At 38.7% G+C, this 16,078-nt stretch overlaps 1 long non-coding RNA gene across 1 annotated transcript; it reads left to right on the top strand.

Annotated features, from left to right (window-relative positions):
* LOC110099349 lies at positions 1-7,615 on the top strand. The gene is made up of 3 exons (XR_002303437.2): positions 1-286; positions 442-502; positions 7,422-7,615. It is a non-coding gene; the product is annotated as an uncharacterized LOC110099349 (long non-coding RNA).
* The last annotated feature ends 8,463 nt before the right edge of the window (positions 7,616-16,078 follow it).

Below are 16,078 nucleotides of genomic sequence, written 5' to 3'. Positions count from 1 at the left end.
TTGAAATTAAAAGCTGGCCAAGCTCAAACTAAGCCTAGCTGGCTTAGGGTTTAGTGGAAGTTCCTTTCCCCAATAAATATTGCAGAGGCAGCCAATCAGTTAGTGTACTTATTGAACTGCTTTTGGATTCCTATCATAGTGGCACGAGGGCTGTGAGAACAAGTTTGTTAAAATGTGGCAGGGTGCAGCCAGACGTTCTTCATTGTTGGTGAAAGGTGGGTTTTAATTTTACTGGAGCTGGTGGTTCCAGTGTGGATTGCCGGGCAATGCTTTCTTGAATTTGGAGGTGAGATCTATTTGCCTTCTCATATTTTGCTTCTTTTTTTTTTTTTTGAGCTTTGGGATCTCTATCCCTTCTTTATTTGGTTTATTAGTATTAATTGCTGTGTTCTTGGGATTCGCATCTGAGTTTGAATGTTTGATGATTGTATTGGGATATAGGATTGGCGTGCTTAAATCCAAAGAGTTTAGGGTGGAGACTGACCAGCGCTTCAGCAAGTCAGTTAAGTGACTATTTGATTTTCATATATTAGACTTTGTTAATGACTTAATATATGATCACATGCTTCATCCATAGCTTTATTTCATCAGTTGCAAATTTACTAATTTTATGGACGTTTTTCAGTGATTTCACATTTTCTGATTCAGAATGGATATGATTTGATTTCACTAATTGATCTCTTTGTTTTTTATGATATCTTTTTTTTTTTCACTAAGTCGCTTATTTGATTATTGCATATCATTGCGATCTGGTGTGTTGATGTTAAAAATTCAAAAGAACAGGATTCCATGCCTTATTTTGTAAAATGACTGTACACATGATCTAACCAGTTTTACCACACTTGTGTGTGTGTTTATATATATATAGATATATCATTGCACTTGGTTAGAGAATATTAGAAATGATCTTTTTTTATTAGATTTAAATGAGAATTTGACTTTTAACTGGACACAATAGAGAAATTCATGTAGCCGACCTTATGTAGTGGGATAAAGGCTTGATATTGTTGTTGTGTGGATTAAACAATAGGATACACACTTATTTATTGTTCCTCTTATATGCTGCCTTTTGGGTTGTGCCTTTGCTTGAACTTAGGCTTCGTTTAGAATATTAATAAAAATATTTTTAAAAGTAAAATTATAGTTCTTAAGATTTTGTCTGTGCATAAGAAAGCTAAAATTATGTGAGAAAAAGTAGTTGGTGATATTAAGAATATTGTAAAAGATGTACTTGGAGTATCAAAGGGAAAAACTACTAATAATAAAAATAGTTAGTGTTGGATTAAAATGTGCAAGAAAAGATAAAAAGTAAGAAGATTTGTTAAAAAAAGTTTATTTAGTTGTAAAAATTTTGATAATTGGAAGATGTATAAAGAGACCCCTAAGGAGTCTAAGAAAATAATATTCAATGCAAAGATTTAAGTTTTTAATAATTTATATTATAGATTAGATACAAAGGAGGGCAAAAGATATATGTATAAGTTAGCTAAACAAAGAGATTGGAGTAATAAGGATTTAGTTCAAGTGAAGTGTATTAAGGATGAAGTTCAAAAAGTGCTTTTATTAGAAGAAGATATTCAATAAAGGTGGATGATATTTTTTGCTAAAATTTTTAATGAAGATTGTGAGAATGCGATTGACTTTAGTGACCTTAGTATCTTAAATAAAAATAAAGATTTTTGTTTTTATCAGTGTATTAATAAAATTGAAGTTAAAGAGGCTTTAAAGAAAATGAAGTTTGGAAAAGCTATTGGATCCGATGATATTCCAATAGAGGTGTGGAAATGATTAGGAGATGAAGGAATTTCTTGGCTTACTAAACTTTTTAATATTATTTTGAAGACTAATAGGATGTCAGATGAGTGGAGAATGAGTGTGTTGATTCATATTTTTAAGAATAAAGGTGATGCACAAGTTTATGTGAATTATAGAGGAATTAAGTTTATGTGTCGTACTTTAAAACTATGGGAGAGAGTTATGGAGCATAGGTTGCGGCGTAAAACTAATGTTTCTCAAAATCAATTTGGATTCATACCAGTTATGTCTATTATGGAAGCTATACATTTATTGAGAAGTTTGTTGGAGAAATATCGAGAGAATAAGGAGGATATGCATATGATTTTTATTGATTTAAAAAAAGCATATGATAAAGTTTTAAGAGAAGTGCTACGGAGAGTTCTACATAAGAGGTTAATAATGCTTATATTCAAGTCATTAAGGATATTATGCAGGAGCTATTACTTGTGTTCAAACACAAGGTGATTTAACCAAGTATATTCCTATTTAAGGTGGATTGCATAAAGGATCAACCTTAAATCCATATCTTTTTGCTTTAGTCATGGATGTTCTCACTAGACATTTGCAAGAGGTTGTACCATGGTGTATGCTTTTTGCTGATGATATTTTTCTTGTTGATAAAACTAGAGAGGGAGTTGAACGTAAACATGAATTATGGAGATCAAGCTTAGAGTCTAAAGGCTTTTGTTTGAGTAGATCTAAAACTGAATATATGGAGTGCAATTTTGATAATAATAGATATAGTGGAGGGATTGTGACTTTGGACGATCAAGTCATTAATAATAGTACACATTTTAGATATCTTGGGTCTATTGCTGAAAGTGACGGTGAAATAGATTGGGATATTATTAGTATAATTCAAGTTGAATGGTTGAAGTGGAAGAATGCATCTGGCTTGTTGTATGATAGAAAAGTCATTCTCTAACTTGAGGAAAAATTCTATAAGATGGTAATGAGACTTGCAATGCTTTATGGTTTAGAATTTGGCCATTAAAAATAAGCATAATATTAAGTTAAGTGTGCAGATATGAGGATACTCAGGTGGATGAGTGGCTTTACTTTTAGAGACAAGATACAAAATGAGCATATATATATGAAAAAGTTGGAGTAGCTTTGGTGGAAGATAAGATTATAGAGAGTCGCCTAAGATGGTTTGGTCACAAAAAACGACGGCCTTTCGATGATCCGGTTAGGAAAGTAGATGTATTAGATTTGACTTATTGTTAAGAAAGGTAGAGGTAGACCTAAAAAAAACTTTGTTAGAAAATATTTGAAATGACCTTTCTGTATTAGATTTAGATGAGATATCGACTTTTAACAAGTCACAATGGAGAAAAAGAGTTTATGTAGTTGACCTACATAGTGGGATGAAAGCTTGTTGTTGTTGTTGTTGTTGTTGTTGTTATTAATTGAAAGTTTGTTGTTGTTATTAATTCTTATTTGCATGTTCATAGAGCGTATATACTTTAATGTGGTTTAGTTGTTCAGATGCATATATCTGAATAAAAACTCTATCATACAAAGGAAAGGATATAAACAACCCCTCTCAAGATTCTGCAAGTCTGTCTTTTATATATATATATATATAAGAATTTGATAAATAAAGAAATAATTATGGTAGGAGCACACCCATTGAAGGTAGAATAGTAGAAATAGAGGTGTCAAAATGGGTCTGCAGGTCGGGTTTGAATCGAACTCGGATTAACTCGGGTCTAAACTGGTTGACCCTACCTGACCTATTTTTACAAATGGGTCAGGAAATCCAACCCAGACCCGTCCCACATGGGTTACTGGGTTGACTTGACCTAACCCGCGAACCTAATGACAAGCTGTGCGGACTGCGGATATTGGAGGAGTTGTGAGCGCAGAGTTTAGGGTGTGCGGATAGACTGCAGAGGCCGAGATGGGCACAACGAACGCAGTGGCGGGTACACTGGTCTATGCAGATGCGCTTGCAAGGAACTGGAGCCTCGGTCTGGCAGACGACGGAATTCGCGAACTCAGATAAATGGGCGAGCTGTGTGAGCAAACGACGGAGGGCGGATGCGGCTGTGCCTGGCGGAAATCGAGTAACGTGCATTGTGCAGGCTTACGAACAGGCGGAACCGCGGAACAGCTGCGCCTAGGGTTTTCTAAACGAGTCAACTGGGTCACTTTCGGGTTCCCAGATCAACCCAAACCCGACCCGATTTTTGAAGTGGGTCGACTTGCTGAACCCGAACTTGACCTGTATGTCAAACGGGTTGAGAACCCAAAATTTTTCTGATCAGATTTTGGGTTGCCACCCATTGCCCTCTATCAACTGCCTCCACTTCTGCCATCACTTGCCTATGGTTGCTCACCACCCTTCCCATTAGTTTCCCTCGCTACCAACTACTGTTGACTATCATCACTGTCTATCTTTTGGCCTCCGGCCTCCACTGATGACTATAGGTTTTATACTTGATACATCGTCAAAAAATTATCTTGATCGGGCATGAATCTCGATGCAAAATGGAGTCGAAAACTTCAAAAATTAAATCTGGGAGCTCCCGAACTCCGATTTCAGCAAACTTATAGTCAAACAGAGCGTCTCGGAAATACGAACCCAACGACACCAAATTTAACTCGATCCGAGCCCAAATGAGTCTAAATCGAAGACTCGAAGTGCTGTTGGAAGGTTCGAAGCACAATTTGTTACCAAACGGTCTTCGATTTTAACGAGCTTATGCTCGAATCGAACGGCTCGACGAGAAGAATCCAACGAGCCCAAGATCACCGAATTCCGAAATCACTAAGGCCTCCAAATGCCTGATGAACGGTCCATGATCAAGGGGTTCAATATCGGTAGTCCATCCAACCTCTCCCCATTTACCCTTGATCTCTCACCTATTTACGGGGCATGCCACTTTAGAAAATCTATAAATAGACCCCTCATTTCTCTTGAAAGGGGATCCAAGCAAGAAGAGAAGAGGAGAAGATAAGGAAGAGAAGGAAGAAGCTCCTCCTCGACCACCGCCGGAACCTCGCCGGACCACCGCCGGAGCCTCGCCAGACCACCGCCGGAGCCTCGCCGGACCACCGCCTGAGGCCCTCACCTTCGCCAGAGGCACTCACCTTCGCCAAAGGCCCTCACCAACACCTGAGGCCCTCACTTCACCAAAGGCCATCACCTTTGCTAGAGGCCCTCACCTTTGCCAGAGGCCCTCACCTTCGCCAAATGCCCTCATCTTTGTCAGAGGCCTTCACCTTTGCCAGAGGCCCTCACCTTCATCGGACCACCGCCGAAGGCCCTCACCTCCATCGGATCACCGCCTGACGTCGTTGCTCCGCCGAACAGCCACTTGAGACCCTGTGCTCAACCAGGACACCACCTGAGGCTCGAACTTCTACTGGGCCACTACCTGATGCCTAGAGTTCTACCAGAGTATCGCCCTACTACAACGGTCTTTCAAATCCCGGTCTCCTGCCGACTACGGTCCTACCGACCTCCGTCGCTTACTATAGTCCTTCCGACCTCCATCAACAGACAACGGTCTTTCAGACCCCGGTCTCCTACCGACTACGGTCCTCTCGACTTCCGTTGCCTATTATGGCCACTCCGACCTCAATCACCAGACAACGGTCACTCAAACCCCGGTCTCCTGCTGACTATGGTCCTCCCGACCTCCGTCGCCTACTATGGTCCTTCCGACCTCCATCACCAGACAACGGTCTTTCCGACCTCCATCCTATCGACTATGGTCATGCTTACAAAACAAATACATCTATTGTAACTCCCACCATGTAATACATTCTATATGATGTACATTTGTGACATCAAGTCAAGGCCTTCTCCCTCTGAAGGCCTCATTTAAAATCGACTACAAATACTAGTGGATTCATTCAAACTGGGCCAGGCCCCGTGGTTTTTTCCCCTTTTCAGGGGTTTTCCACGTAAAAACTCTGGTGTCTCTTATGAACGCTACACCCTCTCACTTATCTGATTGTGTGCTGGATCTTCGTACAATGCTAAGACGTTAAACCATATATTTCTCTACCACCGTGAATACTCCAGGACGCAACAGTTTGGCGCCGTCTGTGAGAAACTTGTTCCCGACTGGGGGGCAAATATTTTCTCCAATCTCAAAAGGACATTCTTGTCAACTTCTTGACATCAGTCATAACTACATCAATATCATAAGAATCAGATGCGGACTGGAGGGCAACATTGACTCAAATTATGATCAAGAAAATCCCTCCAATGCTTTCAATATCAAGAAGATGTTTCAGAAAAATCTCAGCAAATGCAAGTATACTTCTATGTTTTATACAGTCCCTTGATGGACCTCTACTCATTGGGCAATTTCTTAATCTTGACCTCAAAAAGGCAGTAACGGTCTAAAGATAGACCCTTATTCACCTTTGATTCGGAATACACGCGGCATTTGTCCCCTCCCAATCAAGAAAAAATTAATCCCAGGGGGATTCGACTTGACCTCTTCGACACAGGTTAACGTCATCGAGCGGTGCTCTGACATACAACCTCGGATAGGTCCTAAATCCTTGGTGGATTCTCTCGACCTCTTCCACACAGGTTAACGTCATCGAGCAGTGCTCTGACATACAACCTCGGATAGGTCCTACATCCTTGGTGGATTCTCTCGACCTCTTCCACACAGGTTAATGTCATCGAGCAAAGGCTCTGACATATCTACCAGAGTATCGCCCTACTACAACGGTCTTTCAGATCCCGGTCTCCTGCCGACTACGGTCCTATCGACCTCCGTCGCCTACTATGGTCCTTCCGACCTCCATCAACAGACAACGATCTTTCAGACCCCGGTCTCCTGCCAACTACGGTCCTCCTGACCTTCGTTGCCTACTATGGCCACTCCGACCTCCATCACCAGACAACGGTCACTCAAACCCCGGTCTCCTGCTGACTACGGTCCTCCCGACCTCCGTCGCCTACTATGATCCTTCCGACCTCCATCACCAGACAACGGTCTTTCCGACCTTCATCCTATCGACTATGGTCATGCTGACAAAACAAATACATCTATTGTAACTCCCACCATGTAATACATTCTATATGATGTACATTTGTGACATCAAGCCAATGCCTTCTCCCTAAGAAGGCCTCATTTAAAATCGACTACAAATACTAGTGGATTCATTCAAACTGGGCTAGGCCCCGTGGTTTTTCCCCCTTTTCAGGAGTTTTTCACTTAAAAACTCTTGTGTCTCTTATGAACGCTACACCCTCTCACTTATCTGATTGTGTGCTGGATCTTCGTATAATGCTAAGACGTTAAACTATATATTTCTCTACCGCCGCGAATACTCCAGGACGCAATACTCAACTAATTTTTTCTTCAACTCAATCAAAAAATTAAAATCATATACTTATATTGTAGTCAACTAAACAATAAAAAATACATATTTAATATACTATATTTATTTTATCTATAGTCTTATTCCATTTATTTTTTATTCAACAGCCCCTTATCGGAAATAGGCTTATTTTTCTATAAAGTTTTTTTTTTTATTAGAGCGAGGAAATTCCCATGCAACCCCTTTAATCTGCCTGTGATTCCAATAACCCATCTTCTTTAATTAGTTAATCCGCTCCAGATTTCTGACTCTGCTTTCATTGTCGGCAGGGGCAGACTTCCGAGGAATATAAACAAGCTGATTGGTTTGCCTGCTCCTTTTGGACTACAGTGTTTTTGTTGATACTACTTCAGTGCCAGGTCATGCAAGCATTTTATTTGATAGCTTCTTCATGTGCTTATAGACTCAATGCATTGTACTTGACAATAGAAGCATTGTTTTTTTTTTTTTTTGGGAAATTTGGGGCCTAGGCCCATATATTAAGAAGTAATAAAAAGATTACAGGTAATAAGATTACAGGTAAAAAGAAACTACCCAACATAAGCAAATACAAAAACTTATGTGGGACAAAAGGAATAAGAAACCCCAACTATACTACCCAGTACAATTTAAATTTTATAAAAGAATCAAAACTGTGGTAAGGAGCACAAAAAGAAGAACTAGATGACAAGCAGCAGCTGATCGGGTTGAAGGAGAGACAAAGTTGATCGACATCACGAAAAACCAATGCCTGCAACCATAGACCAAGTAATCCTAGCTCTCATGCCATAAACTTCAGCAGTAATACAATAAAGAACAGGGAAAGCAAAAAATAGTCCAGCAGCACATCGGCAGCCGTGCCTGGACATAGAATAGTCGAAATTGTCGTGATCCACCTGGGTTCATCTCAGAAAATACACCAACCAAAGGGCCTTAAAAGAGCTCCCATGCCCGCAGAACCTGGACTCATGAATAATAGAAATAGTAAAGCAGATCATTCACTACCCTGGTTGCCCTTAGTCGCCCAAGGACCGTCCAAGGGAATGTGTGGGGAGCTTCATCATTGTCCAGGAGGGCATATCTGCTAATACTCGAGACGGCAACAAGAGCAAGAAAAGAAGTCGAGAAAACAACCTACAGTCTGTCTAGAAAGTTCATCGCATTTCTCCATTTCACAATCTTATCAAACAAAGCTCTTTTAATGCATAAAAGTAAAGAATTATAGCATTGCGAATTGTTCCCAAAAATCCTATTGATCCTCTCTTTCCATATATAATAAATCACAGAGGATAATGCCAATTTATAGAAGTTGATCACATCAGAATTCCCATTATATTTCCCCTTCAACCAATCAAACACCTGCAATATATTTGGCCTAAGCAGAAAATTATGCATCCCAGTAAATAATCTTGTCAGGATAGAGAATGAATAAGAGCATTCAAAGAATAGATGAGAAACCGTTTCGTCATAATTGTTGCAAAGACAGCATATGCTCGGGACATGAATATTCCTAATTCGAAGTGCATCTGATGTTTTGAGACCCCCAGCAATAGCAAGCCAAGCATACACCGAGAATTTTATAGCATTTCTTTTGTGCCATACCATTTTATACCAGCTGCAGCCAGAAATCTCATAATAAAATTCCTCCATAAAGTTTTTAAAGTTGCATTTCACCTTATCATACCATAGCAAACAGGGGCCATCACAAGCAATATCGTTTATACCCGCAAATACTTCCCTCAAACAGGTGGGGAAAGAGTCAGGTAAAACCCAACCACACTCAAAAATGATTTTGTTAAGAGCAATATCTAGAATAAGAGTCGAAGACAAACTACCAAAATGGTCCATGAGGCTACATTTATCATATCAGTGATCCCATTTCAAGGAAATATGAGCAAAACTAGTAATTCTAAACTTAAAGCATTGTTTAGCCAGATTAGTTATAAAGCATTTGGATTTCTAGATTTTGGAGGCACCAGCTAGAGGAGGTTTACAAGGAGAGCTATATTTATAAAACAACCAGGCAGATAAGGGAGAGGTGGAATTATACATCCTTAAAATCACTGAGCAGTTGTAAGAAAATTGCAAGGCAGAGATAGAAGAGATACCCAATCCCCCTTTGGGGAAAGGCAAGCAAACTTTATCCCAGGCAATCATATGCAATTTCTTATTAGAATTAATATCCCCAAAAAATAGAAACCTAGAACTGGTTTTCTTGAAGAATTTGTGCACAACTTTAGGCAAAATAGCTCCCCGGATCCAGTATGCAATTGTAAATTTCAGATATTGTAATATGCCCGCAAGTGAAAGAAGATTAGCTTTCCAACCACTAACTTCTTGTTAAGGCTGTCCATTAAAGGCAGATAATCTTCAATTTTGAGTCTGAGAAAAGAAAGAGGAATCCTCAAATATGTGATTTTGCTAGCAATGTTATGAATAGAAAGTGCCTGGCAGATATCATTTTGATTGTTCAGATGTTTTGGCAACATAATGGCACTCTTATCATAATTGACATGAAGACCTGAAACACTAGCAAAACCTCTAAAGATGGAAATCAACAAGTTGCAGTTCTCTAAACTGGCTTCACCAAAAATGAAGACATCGTCTGCATAAAGCAAATGGGTGAGAGAGGTATCATTAAAAGAAATCTCCTTGAAACCTCTATCCTCTAGGAGATTAGAAAAAGCATCCATGACCAGACAAAAAAGGTATGGACTCATGGGACAACCCTGCCTAAGGCCTGTCGAAGAAGGGAAAAATCCCTCAAGAGCACCATTAAGAAGGACAGAGAAGTTAACATCAAATATGCAATCTTTAACCCAGCTGACAAAACGACTAGGGAAATCTTTCTGAATAAGTCTAGCAATTAAGAAATCCCTAGAAACGGAATCAAAAGCTTTTTTGATGTCCAATTTTGCACAAAAAATTTTCTCTCTACCTCTTTTCCCCGCATGAAACAGAATATCAGAAGCAAGCAGAATATTATCGGTGGATACTCTGGATTTGAGAAATCCAGCTTGATTATCTTTAACAATGATGCTCATGACCGCTTTAAGCCTAACTGCAATAACCTTAGCAATAATTTTATACACCACATTACACAGAGCAATGGTTCTATAATTAGACATATTGACATCATTTTTGTGTTTGGGGATGATAGCAAGAGCTGTGGCTTTGACTCCATTCGGCATATAACACTTGGAAAAGAAAGATTGAATAGCTCTACACACAACCGGCCCAATGATATGCCAACTTGACTTATAAAAAATAAAAATTAAATCCGTCAGGGCCTGGAGCTGAATTGGATGAGCCCATAAAAACCACAGCCTTAATTTCCTCATCCAGCACAGGGGAACTAAGAGAATGATGGTAGCAATCCGGGACAACAACACCAATGGGAAAATCCTCCACCGCCAGAATTTGGAAGAGAGAGGGATTGTATAAATCCTAGAAATACTGAATGATAGAAGAGACAACTTCAGTTCTATTGGAGGAAGGATTGCAAGAGAGAAGATTGATAACCAAATTTTTCCTGCCCATACGGCTCCTGATTTTGGCATATAGAAATTTTAGGTCGTCTCCCCCACATTTAAGCCAATTAACCTTTGTCCGTTGGATAATCCATGAAGCTTGAAGGTTAGTGAAATTAGCAAGCTCTGCATTACATTTTTTGTAGGCTATATTAAGGTCTGAGTTATTGTGATCTAATAGCTATTGCTCTAGCAAAGAACTTTGATTATTATGTAAATAATCAAGGTGCCTAGTAACACTACTAGAAGAGGCCCAATTTTCCTTTTTGATACTACATTTCAATTGCCTTAGATTGTGACAAAGGTGAGATAGAGGATTGCCAGAACAAGACTTGGAGAAAACCTCTAATAACATAGACCAATACTTATCAATCTTGGTCCAATAATTTTTGAAAAGAAAACGGTGGAAAACCTAAGTGGAGCTCCCAGAATGTAAAATAACTGGATAATGATCCGAGCATGAAGGGCTTTGAATGGAGCAGAAAGAATCAGAGAAAAGATTCAACCAACCATCATTCACAAGCACTCTGTCTAGCTTAATGTGAATAGGATTGTCTAAACGCTTATTGTACCAAGTGAATTTGCAGCCAACAGAGTGAAGATCCACCAGCCCTTTTTGAAAAATCCAATCATTAAAGTCTTTCATAGCAGATTGAGTAAGAATGGTGCCTCCAAGTTTTTCAGAAGCAAATCTACAACAATTGAAATCCCCGATAATAGCCTAGGGAAAATGACTTTCAGGAGCAGCTTGAGATAGAGAGTTCCACAAATCTTTACGGTCAGTCATACTATTAGAAGCATAGACAACAGATAGCTGAAAGAGAGGTTGATTAGCAACTAAGATCAAGCCAGAAATCAATTGAGAAGTAATGACATCAGGATTGAAAGACAGTTTAGAAGCATTCCACTTCACCCATATCCTTCCCGAAGCGGAAAGAGCAAAATTGTTGCAGCTGGCCTCATTTGAGAAAAGGGAATGAGCATTTTCAAAAAATGGGTCATCAAGAGAATGAAGATGAATCCTGTTCTCCAATATACAGACTAAGTCGAGCTTAAAAGACTCAATGAGATGCTTACAGCATAAAACTTTATTAGGGCGATTAAATCCTCTAATATTCCACGCAACCATAGGTGGAAAATACATCAAGAATTCTGCTTTGATTGGGGCTTTTTACCTTGCTTCCCCCTTGCAGTTTTTTTAGACATGGTGTAGTTGTGATTCTGATTGGATTTATCAGCAATTTTAAGTTTTTCTCCTTTTCAACAACTCCAACAATCAAATCAGCATTCTCAATAGCATCACCAGAAAGAACCGCATGTTCCCTGCCATCTCCTTCTAAGTTTAAAACGTCAAACTTGTTAGGAGAAACAAAGTCCTTTCCTAAAGACGTGGACTGAGATTGAAGATTAGTGGAGGAAGATGAAGTAGTAGCATTGGGGGAATTTAAGTTAGGGATACCCAAATTAAAAGAGATACCAATGTCAAGATTTTCGCTCCTAGGTGGCTCCAAAACAATATCATCAGACTGAGAGAGCGTTTTGTTAGGGGAAGGAGAATGCGGCTAGTATTGAAGAGGTTGACCTATGATAATAGATTGAATGTCTTGAATTTTAGAAGTGACTTGAGGATTGCCTACAGCAGAGTCCTGATGGTTGATATTAGAAACTGGCAACTTCGAAACAAATTTAGTTTTAGAGTGAGGCCGAGACCATGGCCTACGGCTAGCACTCCGACCCCTATTATTTTGAACCTCCTTTCCTATTTCCTTGCCTTGGTCATTATAAGCTATCTCTGGATTTTTCGGACATGAAGCAGAGAAATGCATTAAAGACTTACAGTGCTGATAAGGAAATGGGCGCCACTCATATTGCACTCTCAAGCCTACCACTTCCCCATCCAGCGAAACTTGAATCTCCTCCGGGTAGGTAGCGTTGCAATCTACCAGAACACATATTCGGGCAAAAGTTAATCTGGTTTTCTGCTCCGTCAAGCTATCAGCGGCTACCGGAACTCCAATTTTGCTAGCTATCCTGGAAATCCCCTCATAATTCCAGCATGCAAGTGGAAGGTCGTGGATCTTCACCCAGATTAGCACCGTCGCAAAATCTTCCCTTTTAGGTATGAATTTGGGGTGCCACTTTTGGAGCACAAAGGGTTTCCCCAAAATGAACCAAACTCCTCTCGTCCAGACCGATTCAAAATCTTCTGCACAAGAGAACCGGAAGAGAAAAAATCCGTCATTTAGGGACAATAGCTGAACAGAACCTTTCAAGCTCCACGTCTTATTGACGGCCGTCAGCAAGGCTTCATAATAGGGGCGCCTCCCTATGGAGTAACCTACCAGACAGAGCTTCTAGTCTTCACCTCCATTGGACAGCTTGTCCCCAGAGAATGGAATGATGTCCGGTTCATAAGGGAAATGGGAAAACCTGAAGGAGTTTGTAGAAGTTTTTGCCGGCTCAAAAACTTTATTCTAGCTCATGGCGATCTCACTAACCTGACCAGCAGGAGACTTGACAAGGGGAGGGAACTCCGAAGCAGGAAGAGCTGCGTCCATGTTAAGTTGAAAAGAAGTTCCCTCCGGCAACGCCGGAGGGAAGGATGAGTAAGAGAAGACAGCAGGAGGCGGGGGCGGGAGGAAAAGCTTTTGTTTATACATATATGTCTTGCAAAAGCTTTTGGATAAGCTAATAAATAATCCCATCCATGACATGTTGCAAAATGTCAGCTCTCACTTGCCCTGACTGGTTCTCCCTTCCAGTGTCAGCAAATACAAACTTTTTGCTATGAAGAGTACAGCGTCAAACATTTATTCCACTCTTTTTTTTCTATTATATTCTATTAGTAGTCAAATTATCATTTAAATCTAATAAAGAAAAGTTATTTTAATATTTGCTAACCAAGTCTTTCTAGGTCTACATTTAACCTTTATTAACATTAATATAAATCTGATATATTTACTCTCTCAACTGGGTCATTGGAAGGCTGTTGTTTTATGTGACCAAATCTTCTAAGGTGATTCTCTCTAATCTTATCCTCCATTAGAGCTACTACAACATTTTCATCTATATGCTTGTTTCGTATCCTGTCTCTACGAGTAAAGTCACTCATGCACCTTAATCTTATCTTTGAACGATAGCGATCTTATTTTATGATTCTTTCTCCTATGTAACATCTTATTCTGTGTCTAATTTTTTTATGAGTTTTTTGTGCAAAAAATATGATGAAGAAATCAAAAACGAATAGTCATTCAAGAAATTTTATATGCAAATAATAATTTGAAGAAAATTTTATATATTTTTATTAGAGATTTACATATCAAGGGGCATCTAAATTTTACAGAATGGTCTATAAATTTTCTAGCTCAACAAATGATAATGTTTTAATGTGTTAAATTCGTGTAGTGTATGATTATACTTTCTACTTTTATAAAAAATTGCGTAAATTTTTTATAATTGGATTGAAATGCAAAAAATTTAATGAAGAATAAAAAGGTTATAGATCTAGTAGAGGCCTTCCTGGCTGCTTTAGATCTAGTAGACTTACTAGTAGCAATTGTAACTTTAAAACTAGATTGATCTGTAACAAAAATATCAGAGGAAGGAAACCCCTGTAAAGAAATATTCGCATACTTGGAGAGATCACTATTGAAAGAATTCAACACCTAAAACTTATTATGAGAATCAGAAATATCAACAGAAGATTTCATCATAAAAAAAAACCTTAGAATCATCAGAATTATTATTTAAATTGAGATTTGAAGCAATCTCTTCTTCAGAAGGAAATTTTAAATTTGGCAATGTCTCGTTTGAGGAGCACCAAAATTCCAAAATTATCAACAACCTTTAAATTTTCTGAATCAAGAATCAAATTCTTTGAAGAACTACTAACAACTTTAGATGAATAAGCATTAACATTAATATCAGCAATAGATGCCTTGTTAGAAACTAATAAAGAATCAGAAAATAATGAAGGATCAGATAAGCTTTGATCCATCTTTTGAACCAAAAAAATTCTGAGGATTTTTTAAAGAAGAATGTCTTATAGAATGTGAAGCAAAATTTCAAACCTTCATGTTTTTACTTCTTCCCCTAATAGTTTTATGAATATAAACCGGCTTTTCACTATCCTCCTGCGGCTGGGAAGGGCACAATGTTGAGGGATAAATAATAGATTCACAACCTTGACAATGAGTGGGCTTTCAATCATAAAAAACTTTAAGAGTAAAAATGTTTCAAGTAATTGAAAAATTAACTTCATCAGGAAGACTAGAATCCTTAGAAACTAAAATACGAACCCTCACAAAAGTGAGCCTAGTTTGCTCTGCTGTTAAAGAATTAACACAATCAGAACCCCAATCAGACATGCAATTTTAGAAATGCCTTTCAGCGTCCAGCAAACTAAAGGCAGATCATGAAATTTGACCCATAAATGAATGGACCTAAACTCTTCGTGTTTAGGAAGAAAAAGAGGCGATCATTTCTGGATAATAAATGGTTTCCCAAAGAAAAACTAAGGGCCACCCAACCAAACAAAATCGTAATCTTCCGAGCAAAAAAACTTCATCAGAAAAAAAAACCCACATTCAAAGCAAGCAGAGTAAAACCACCTTTCAATTTTCAAACCTTTTGCATAATAGATTTTAAAACTTCAAAGTAAGGCCTCTTATCCAACAAGTAACCTACAAGCGTTAGGTCCATTTTTTAGATGCAACAGAGACATCACTTTCGTAGAAAGAAGCAATATTATCAGAGGAAGGCACAAAATAAAAAAAAGGTTTAGATGAAGATTGACGAGATGTCAATAAACCATTCCAAGCTTTCATTCTCGATGGGGAAAAACCCAAAACCGGACAATGATGCAAATCTGATTTTAGACGATGAAAAAAAAAATTCATGAAACAACATAAGAAAAACAAAATAGCTCTACTCTTTTTTTTTTTACAAAATAGTTCTACTCAAACAACAAAATTCTTAAAGAATCCACCAAAAAGATAGAAGAAAAGCAAAACCAAGCGAAGAACAGCGTAGGGCAACCAAGAAACCCTCCCAATGTTTCTCCTCATAGGGGAATTCTTGACACTATACAAGCTTAATGTATTAAGATCATATGCTATGATATCTCATTAGTGCTTAAGCCTTAAATCTTTTGCAATTATTTTTTTCTAAGGTCTCATCTATATCACTAAGCATCCTTATTATCGATTTTTTTTTTTTTTATCTTTTTTACTCTGCTTCGTTTAAATCGACACGTGGTTGGTCTGCCTCTCCAATCGGCCTATGTCACGCGTCCCCGTCACCCTAACCAACCCCACCTCCACGTGGCGGTTTCACCGGTTCCCATGTCCACCTCCTTTCGTTGACCTCCCTCTATACACTATATATACCCCCCACGACGGAAAGTCCGACTCAAAACG

This window comes from Dendrobium catenatum, unplaced genomic scaffold (genome assembly GCF_001605985.2).
Source record: "Dendrobium catenatum unplaced genomic scaffold, ASM160598v2 fragScaff_scaffold_312, whole genome shotgun sequence".
Lineage (NCBI taxonomy): Eukaryota > Viridiplantae > Streptophyta > Magnoliopsida > Asparagales > Orchidaceae > Dendrobium > Dendrobium catenatum.
Note: the sequence above shows the minus strand (reverse complement) of the source record. Positions and strands in the feature narration are given on the sequence as shown.